Raw genomic sequence first — 10,381 nt, forward strand, 5'->3', positions numbered from 1 at the left:
TGGCTCTCTCATCCCTTTAAACTGCCTGCTTTGTGACATCATTCTCCCACCAAACCTACCACCACCTGGTAGAATCTTGGGGTGCCCATGGAGTTGTCTGTAAATAAATTTGGATCATCGCAACTGACCAGTGACCAGTAACTGGTGACCAGTGACCAGTGGCCAGTATGACCAGTGACTTTCATACTGGACACATGTGCTCTTTGGCTTCAGCCACTGAGAAATCATCATTCCTTGCATCTACAGTTGTTATCTGCTCTTCTTCTCTGAGCATGTCAGGTAAGGAAAGAACCTTTTTGAAGTTTTTCATTGGATTGTTATTTATACCTAAATTTAGCAATAGTGTCAAAAGAGCATAGAGTAATTTGGGGAAATATGATATAGAAGTCTGCAGACCTAATTTCAGTTTAGATTTTGACATCTACTAGCAATGTGACTTTGGACAAGTCATTGGATCTCTCACAAAATATGTTTTCTCCTCATCTGCTACATTCGGATGTTAGATGGTTGTGGACTCTAATCCCTTCCTTTTCTAATATGGAGTTTTAAAGAACACTCCAGTTGACAATGAAATCAAGACTTCTTGAGAGTGTTTCAACAGCAATAGAAAGAAAACCTAAGTCATGTAGAAAACTAGCAATACATGTATAGATATAGATATAGATATAGATATAGATATAGATATAGATATAGATATAGATATAGATATATATGATGTGTTATGTGTAATGGTTATGTGTAATGGTCTCCAACCACCAAGGTTTCAACTTTAGTATTTTAAATTGAGTGATATTCATGTGGTTTGAAGTTTTCTATCCAAAGTAGGATAACAGAGAAAATAGGGAAAGAGGATGGGGAGTACTGGGCTATAGGAAGGCAAGTATTTCAATGTAAAAAAATTAGAACTGCTTTCATCAGCACAGGCCAACAGCAACCAAGAGGGAGGGAAAAACACAAGCAGGAAGGAGGGGGAAGTATGAAAATGAACAAGGAGAACATGAAAGAGCTCATGAGAACAAAAAGAGCAGTTTGGAATGGAATATTGGAGGGAACCAAAGAATATAAATGAAAGCAGAAAGAGCAGAGGGTGAAATCAGCTCGGACTAGGGCAAAGTAATGTGGCTCTCAGCAAATGCTTACATTGATAGAATAGGAAAGAAAGTAAGGCTGGAGTAGGGTCCCACTATCCACAGCAGTATATCAAAACAATCCTATTCAGTTGCCCGTTTTTTTGTTGCCTCTCTGAACACAGATGACATGTGACAGTTTGCAATATTAACACTTAAAAATGCATTTCAGTAATGATATTTCTTATATACAAGAAACTAAGAAAGGTGATTATCTAGGGCTGTGGTCGGCAAACTGCTGCTCGCGAGCCACATGTGGCTCTTTGGCCCCTTGAGTGTAGCTCTTCTTAAACCTTAGGAGTACCCTAATTAAGTTAATAACACTGTACCTACCTTTACAGTTTAAGTTTAAAAAATTTGGCTCTCAAAAGAAATTTCAATCGTGGTACTGTTGATATTTGGATCTGCTGACTAATGAGTTTACCGACCATTGATTTCGGGCATTGGAAATCACAGAATTTTCAGTGTTTCAATTCATTCTGATTTTTAAACTATGACAATGTTTTGTCTAGTAAAAAAAATTAAGACTTTAAAAGAAAGATGTGTCCTAAATGGAATCAGAAAGAATACACCCTTTGTGTGATTAGTATGTTCAAATTCAAAGATGCTCTTCATCTTCAAAGTTATTTTCTTCCTAACGCAGAGAGCACACTGATACACAGCCATTGCCTCACTTCAGGTCATAGCTACTTAAGGGAAAAAAGAGAGCATCTAATCCCGCATCTCTAATTTCACATTTCTCAAAAATAATTTTTTTGATTCTCTTGGGGATTCCTACATTAATGTGTGTGTTTTTTAATTGAAAACTATTGATGATGGTTTTCAGACTTTGGGTACGACCCCTTTCCTGGATGTTGATGATGATGATAATCTAGGTTTTAAGATAAATATAAAAACCTTCATGATACATTTCAACTGTTCTTTTCTCTTTGTTAAAAGGTCATATTAATTGAAATATATATATATCTAATACACTAAGTATTTATTACTTACTGGGGAATAGTCAGAGAAACATGAATGAATACAATAATGGAATTCCTTTACATTTACTTTGTTCTCTGCTTTAAACTAGTATTTACTGAAATATTGGTCTGCATATATAAGAGGCACATATACATCAACAGTGATTGCAGTGTGCTGCTTGTTATGCAATTTTAACTGATATATCTCCTCTGTCCATACGTACTCGCTAAGAACTTACTCAAAATCACCTATTGTGGGTTGTTTCTGGTTAACAGTATTCACTAAAATAGAATAGGCAATATGTATTTTTATGATACGGCATGTATGAAACAAAACTTCATTTTGTACTAAATTTATTAGGGTCTGATGTTTGCTATGTGCCTCACTTCTTGAGAAACTCACTCTCAGATAGTCATTCTGAGGTAGGATCAGAAATCAGGCATGAAGACAGTAAGAAAGACCCTTTAAGTTTACCAACTGCATTGAGCTTCTATGAGAATTATAGGAAGAGCATGTGAAGGGCACAGGCAAAATGAGACGCTGAAGATTGTCATGACCACAGATGTACTGTCTTCTCCTGGACAAACGAACATCTGCATCAGAAGTTCTATTATTCCTAGATGTTGGCAGTGTAATGTGCAGAGCTCTGGCAAGGAAGTCGGGATGCTTAGGTTATGGAAGCAGGTACTAATATTAACATAGGGAGAGAACGGAGCCATAGTTTCTTCAGTCATGAAATGAGAATGTTAGAACAGGGATTCTCAAAGGACTCCTGCTTCTAAAATGCTTTAATTCTAGGAAAGAGCATAGAAATCAATACTACTGCAGGTTCAAGGGCGAGATAGGTCAGGGAGTGGTTGCTTCTAGCCTAGAGAACAATATATGAAGCAATCCACTTGGGTCTTGAGTACTTTTTACTCAAGATTTATATTATATATAAAAGCCTAAGCGACTGAATGACCAATTGACTGAATGACCAGTTGAACCGCAGCTATGACACACACTGACACCAGGGACAAACGCTCAACGCAGGAGCTACCACCCTGATGGTCAGTGTGCTCCCACAGTGAGAGCACCGCTCAGCTGACCGATGGTCACCAGACACCTGGGATCATGACTGGAGATAGCAGCTGCAGCGGAAGGAGCCTCTCCCACCTCCCCACCTCTGCGGCAGTGCTACCACTATGAAGCTGGAGCAGCTCAGCGGCAGGCCCTGATTAAGGCTCCTCCCCCGTCCACCTGCTGCTTCCCGAAATACTACATCCCTCGGGCCAAAACCAGCAGTCCCATATCCCCCCAGGGGTCCCGGATTGTGAGAGGGCACAGGCAGGCTGAGGGACCACACCAGTACATGATATATATTTTTTATTGATTTCAGAGAGGAAGGGGGAGGGAGAGAGAGAGATGGACACATCAACGATGGGAGAGAATCATTGATTGGCCGCCTTCTGCAGGCCCCTTACTGGGGAATTGAGCCCCCAACCTGGGTTTGTGCCCTTGACTGGAATTGAACCCAGACTCGCAAGCCAATGCTCTATCCACTGAACCTAAACAGCTAGGGCTGAAAGCAACAATCTGAAAATAATGATGATTTTCACACATGTTGCTTATCAATCTCTTTGACTTTTTTCATCACTCTCTTGTTCCCTACAGACAATTCCAAAAATCCACCTTTCCTTGGAATTTCAACCTCCCTGCAACGCTCTCTTCCTGTGGAGAGCAATGCAGGAAGTGTCTGCAATTTCTACAGTGTCTCTGCTCCAGCCAACAGTTCACCATGGCTCCTGCCATCAGCCTCTGGCACCACTTTCCAACCTCTCATGGGTGGTGCCTACTTTTACCAACATTCTAGCACAACCATGTTGTCTGGAGTTCCTGGCCAGAGCCCAGTCTCCATTCCAGCTGCTTCCAATCCTAAAGTTTTTGAGTGGGCTCTTACAGGAGACACTGAAAAGAAGTCATCATCACTCAGAAAATTCACTGTGACTGTCATTGACCAGGACACAACTGTCTCCTCTATGTCTCTGGCGTCCCAGTGTGAGAAAACCTCAGATGCCTATAAGATGGCCCCTCAGTATCCATCACTTTCTGTCAACCTTGTTCAGGGGGCACCAATTCAGGGACAGGGCCTGTCACATCCCTACCAGGTGGCAAATCATGTGTGTTACTACAATCAAGGCACAATGGACCCTCTGCTCTCTGGAGAGGGTGGTCCCTACCTGCAGTCCTATGGCTCTGTGTCTTACACAGAGAGCAGGGCCTCTGCCCCTGACCCAGGGATGGTCGTGGTGCTAAAGGAGACTCAGTCCACAAACATGATACCACCAGCCTCCACTTCTGGAATCTGCTACTCTGTGCCTCCTCAACCCATCACAAAGACAGGTTTTGAAGGTGAGTACAAACAGAAACAAGGAAGGGGAATAAGGTCAGCATTCAAAACTGGGGTCAATCTGCTGCTGGGAAGTGGTGAGTCCTCAGACAGGTGGAATGTAAGTCCTGTGACTTTAACCCCTACCACCCTCAGTCAATGCCCTCCATTGTCAGACTCCTTATGAGGACACCTGACAGAGGTGGGAAGGTGGGAAACTAACAGCCATGGATGCTACATGGAGGAGAACTCCAAGAGCATGCCAAGGGACACCACACTTTCCACTGTCCTACCTGATGAGTCCTCCTGTACTACAATACTGCAGTAAACTCCCTTGATTGATTGTTTTAGTCTCCTTCTAAGGCCTTTCAGGACATTATTGTGACAGTGCCCGTTTAACTTTCCATCACTTCCTTAGTTGACACCTGGATTTAGGATCATGTGTTCCAACATCTTGTCCAAAGCAAACAGGCTATTATCTCCCCTTGCTTATAGGCTTCATCAGGAAGAGCTCCATTCCCTGTCTTAGTCCTTGGTGTGAAGTGTTTTTATTCACTCGGGAAAGTAGAGAGAATTACAAGGGTTCAATATGAGAATGGGAAACATTTTTAAAAAATCATTTTTTTATGTGACTTATAACAACCCTGTGAAATGCAAAGCAAATCCAGGGACTGACCGACTTCCCCTTGATTCCATTGTAGTGATGGAGACTTCCCTGGGGATGGAGACTTCCTTGGCATTGCAACTTCCAGGCCAAATATTTTATTTACCACCTGCTCCAGAATTCCCCGAGGCCTGTAGTAACAGACATTCCCAGGTACTTGAGAGTTATCCACCACCTCAGAGTGGGGACATTTCAATGGCACCCATAGTCCAGAATCCTATTAACCTCCTGGCACTGCCGCCAGCTCCAAGCCAGGAACAGAAAGAGAATAAGAATGTGGAGAATATTAAAACCAAGCTTTCCAAGCACGGGAATGGGTACCAGATCCCAACAGAAAACGAAGCTTCTCCACTGCTCCCTTTAGAAGTGCCTGACATTCCACAGGTGCTGGCCTGCATTGGTCCCCTTGGCCAAGAGGAGCAGCCTGGTTGTGACAAGTCTGGTTGGGGAAAGAATAGCCTGAGTCTTAAGGACCAAGGGACACTTGAAAATGGGACTGAATCTAATGACAGTTTTGCAGACATCGACACACTGGTGAAGGGTATTCACCTGCCACAGGTCTTAAGTTCCTTGGATGACCTTGATCAGCCCCAAGGACCCAAGGTGATCAAAACCAAAGACACCAGGGGCCTCAAGTTGCACGAAGTGCAGAAAAAGTCAAGTGTCAGAAAGACTCGCTCTGATCAAGGCCGCAAGATCAAACATAAAGCCTCTGAGCCTATCGCTGATGCTCCCAAGACCAAGATCAAGCCCGAGAGCCCAGACTGTGTGTTTGTGGAAGAAGTGGTTCCTTGCAATGCTGCAGCTGGTGGCAGGGCTCCTTCGAACATGGCCAAGCATTCCAACAGCAAACCTCAGAAAGCTGCAGCCAGCAGGACCAGCAATACTAAGAGCCATGGGCAGGAAAACACCAAAACAAACAAAGAAAACTACTCCAAGAGAGCTGAGGAGAGGAAGCAGTCCAGGAACAAAGTCAAGGCAGAGGAGAAGCCAGCCATTCCCAAGATGAAGAGGAAGAAAAGTCATCCTGAGCTGCCACAAGAGGCCATCAAAAAGCCTCGCAGCGGCCTCGGTGTGCACATGCTGGTGTCTGTGCAGGTTTTCCATGCGCTGGCCAAGAAGAGGGATGAGAAAGCTGACCTGTTTTCCTCGCGGGCCCTGGGAAACTCAAGCAACCCTAAAGGCCCCCAGCCACGCCCAGCTACCAAACCATGGCTGGTTATGCCCCGTGAGGGCAAAGGTCCTGTGAAAACTCAAGTCAAATCCAAAAAAACACATGGAAGTGCTGACAAAGGGTCTCCACCTCCATCCCAGGACAAGCTGCCTTCTCCCGGGAAGGTCAAGTTGGTGCCATTGGTTTTTCCAACCATGGAGAAGACTCAAGTTCGACCTGTTCCTCGCAGGCCACAGTCTCTGGCATCACGTCGGCCTGCTGTGACCAACCCTGCCAAGCCTGCTGCAGTCACTGCATCCCTGCCAACTCCTGTATCTTTGACAGGGCCTGTCAAATCAGCTCAGCCAATATCGTCCAACACAGCTGGACCAGGCTTGACCAACCGCGACTGCCCTAGTGTCCCGCAGCCTCCTGCTTCTAGGCCTGGGCCCTACAAAACATCATCTTGTGCTTCTTTCCAGCGGGAGCATGTTCACTCGGCTGTGAGCCAGCCCCGGACCCCGCTCAAGCCTCACAACCACTATCTACTCCAGGATTTCGCCCTCCAACCAATTCCATGGAGGAAATCTGAGGTTCTGGGGCCAGTCATGTCAACACCCATCACAAAGGAGCAGAGGCCAGATCGAGAGGCCATGAAGAGGAAGGCTCAACTAGAGCGTGAGAATGCTGCCAAATTGGGGACAAGGCAGCATTTCATTGACAGGGAAAAAGAAATGACATTTCTCTGTACTATGGCTATGTGATGTAGGAGATGCTGGGAGTGCTGGTGCCATTTGGGTACCTGCTGTTTTTCGATAGATAGATAGATCATAAATAGATAGATAGATCATAGATAGATAGATAGATAGATAGATAGATAGATAGATAGGAATGTCTCAATCTTGGTATATTCTAAAAACTGAATAAATATTGTAAATTAGCATTTAATAATAAGTATTTTGAATTTTGAGATGCTGTTAACTGTGCTCTTTCTTGGTGGGTATGAGGATCAAAAGCTGCATGATAAGGAAAGAATTGGAAGTTGGATCGGTGAATGAGGGTCAAGGGGTAAGCACTGTGGGAAGAAAGGAACTTGGGCCATGGCCAGAAAGGCCCAAAACGGGGAGAGGTTATGGATTTATAAAGAGAAGCAAGAGCTGGGTGTATGGCAGAAGAAAGAAGCAGGATCTGAGATTAGTGTTAAAAGAGGAAAATTTGAATAGACTTGAGAGGGCAGAAGCTGAGTCTATGTTGACTAGGAGAAATGTAAAAAGTTTCTTGGGAGGTGGACCTTATGTCTCTTGACCACTAGATAAGTATTTCAGAAAACAGATTCAGGACACATTTCCTATGGGATTGGGTTGCCTTACGCATATATGAATGTAGTGGGGAAAGTGAGAACAAATTAGGGGAATCTACCAGATGAGTGGCAAGGGCTTACAGTTATCCTGGGGCAGATGATAACAGGGGTCTACAGAAGAGATTGTCTGCAGTAGGAGGCCCATCCAGGACAGGACATGGGAAATAAATTATCATTGACTCAACACCTATCCCCAGGCCCATGAATACACCACTTCAGTTAACCTTCACAACATGCAAGGCCAGTATCCCTGTGTCACTTTACCTGAGAGTTTCAGTAATGGGATGAGTTCACACTGCATGCAGTAGAGTAAAGCCTCTTTTGGAGGCCTATCTCTGAAGGCTTCATGGCCATTGGTCGCCAACCTGGCTTTCAGAACACAGCATCCAGAGGTTACTGGTGCATGAGATCCAACATCAGGTGAAGCCTAAACATTAACTTGAAGGGCAAGCTAGGGCCCCTGCATGATCCCAGGCTGCACATGCCGCCTTGTCTAAACACCACCATCAACTGAGCAAAGCCCAAGAGAAAAATCCTGGGAAGCATCCACGCCCACTGGCAAGAGCAATAGGCACACTGGGTCGCAGATGACGAGCCCCCTAAGTGCAGTAGCTAAGGATTCCCATGGGGACACAGAAAAAGCAGAGACTGGTCTGGATTGCAGATATTTAGCTCATAGTGTTAGTCTCATATTCCATAATAGTATCAGGAATTTGGCAATGCAATGCAGGATTCCAAGAGGGAAAGACTTGAAAAAATGTATAATTTTAAGCCATATCTCTACACTGCAACACTTCTCACCATTTCTTCTCAGGTAAGAATGCACCATCTTTGAAAAAACTCATCTCATAAGAGGAAATGTTGGCCTATAAAAGAAACACGTGTCTTTGGAGATTCCATCTATAGGAGCGATCTTCTTGTGGCCTCTCGGCCTCTTGGATCACATACTTCATACACAATGGAAGTCAAAAGCGCAAGGTAGATTGATACAGGCACCCTAAAAGCTTACCATCAAGAGTAACTACTAGGTCCATAGGCTTCCTCCCCCAAGCCAGCTTAATCCATTGATAGCATGAGGTAAAGTAGGTTTACAGTTGTGAGTATGGGAAACACAGACTTTATGGTTGTATGGTTATTTATACATGATTGTACTATTTTCCACACACACAACTGTAAACCTACTATTGCCACACCCTGTAGAAGACTGGGTTAGCAACTCAGCACTGTCTCCTCACAGTAACAAGAGGGTTAGTGAGAAAAGCACTAACCAGGGGAAGAACAACAGAGGCAACCCAGGCCACATTGGGCTGACTGTACACATCTGTTCCTTAAGCTTGTGTGCACAGCATAACTCACCACAACGTCCTTTTTCAGACCCCTTTTTAAGTTTCTCCACAAAATCCATCAGATCAAGCTAGTTCATGATGCTTCAAGATAAACTCGTCAAGGGAAAAATATGCAATATGTCTTACCATGGTGGAATCTTTGAAAATAAGACTGGGTGCTGCTGGGAATGCAGACTGGTACAGCCACTCTGAAAAACTCTAAAGAGTTTCCTCAAAAAATAAAGAGATAGAACTTTCATTTGACCTAGTGATCCCACTTCTAGGAATATATCCTAAGAACCAGAAACACCAGTCAGAAAGAATATATGCGCCCCTATGTTCAAAGCAGCACAAATTAAAGTAGCTAAGATTTGGAAAACAGCCCAAGTCCCCATGAGCAGATGAGTGGATCAAACAGCAGTGGTATATTTACACAATGAAATAGTATGCGGCTGTAAAAAAAGAAAGAACTCTTACCATTTGCAAAGCATGGATAGACCTGGAGAGTATTATGCTAAGCGAAATAAGCCAGAGAAAGACAAGTATTACATAATCTCACTCATATGTGGAATCTAATGAACAAAATAAACTGATGAGCAAAGTACACTTAAAGATATAGAAGCATGGAACAGATTGACAAATTTCAGAGGGAAGGTGTGGGTGTGGGTGCGGGTGTGGGTGTGGGTGTGATGAACTGGGGTCTTGTATGCATGTTTGCATAGCCCATGGACCCAGAAAATGGAGTGGTGAAGGTAGAAGGGGGGATGGCAGGGGTGGGGTGGGTGGCGGGGTTCAATGGGGGGGAAAACAAAATAGAAAATAAAAGGGACATCTCTAATACAATAATACATATGAATAAATAAATAAAAAGTACGACTAGGAAAAATCAAATGAACAAAACCAGAGCATTGACACACCGCACAAAGACAATCTCTGTTCTGCAAACACAACAGTGATTTATATAATTGAGCTAATATGACATGAAAGAAAATGAAAATGTATTTCAGATTATAATCTCTTGTGAGCAAAATTCCTTGCATTTGCTGCACTAGATAAGTTGTGTATACATGTAAATTGTCTGTTCTCTTAATACAAAATGAGACCAAAATGTGTCAACGTATTTTTCACAGAACCTAAAATATCCACATGAATGTCTTCTGTCCTGTACAATTACACTTTGCCTGTCCCCTAGTCTCCAAGAATGTCCTTGCCTTTCTCTAACTAGTCTCCTCGTCCCTTTTGCCTGGCCTTGCACCCAAGCATGGCAGACAGAGAATCCTAGAGGCCCAAAGTTCTACAGTGGCTGTTTGCAAAGGGGGAGGAGACTGCAGTAACTGCCACACCGGATACACTTTATGAGAGAAGGAAAAGGGAAAACATTGTGAAGGCCTCTCACATATGATAGGGCAGGATGGCAGGAT

At 43.7% G+C, this 10,381-nt stretch overlaps 1 pseudogene; it reads left to right on the plus strand.

The window, feature by feature from the left end:
- Positions 1 to 272: 272 nt before the first annotated feature.
- Positions 273 to 7,044, plus strand: LOC102425842 (annotated as a pseudogene).
- Positions 7,045 to 10,381: the final 3,337 nt, after the last annotated feature.

Source organism: Myotis lucifugus, unplaced genomic scaffold (assembly GCF_000147115.1).
Source record: "Myotis lucifugus unplaced genomic scaffold, Myoluc2.0 scaffold_855, whole genome shotgun sequence".
NCBI classification, from domain to species: Eukaryota; Metazoa; Chordata; class Mammalia; order Chiroptera; family Vespertilionidae; genus Myotis; species Myotis lucifugus.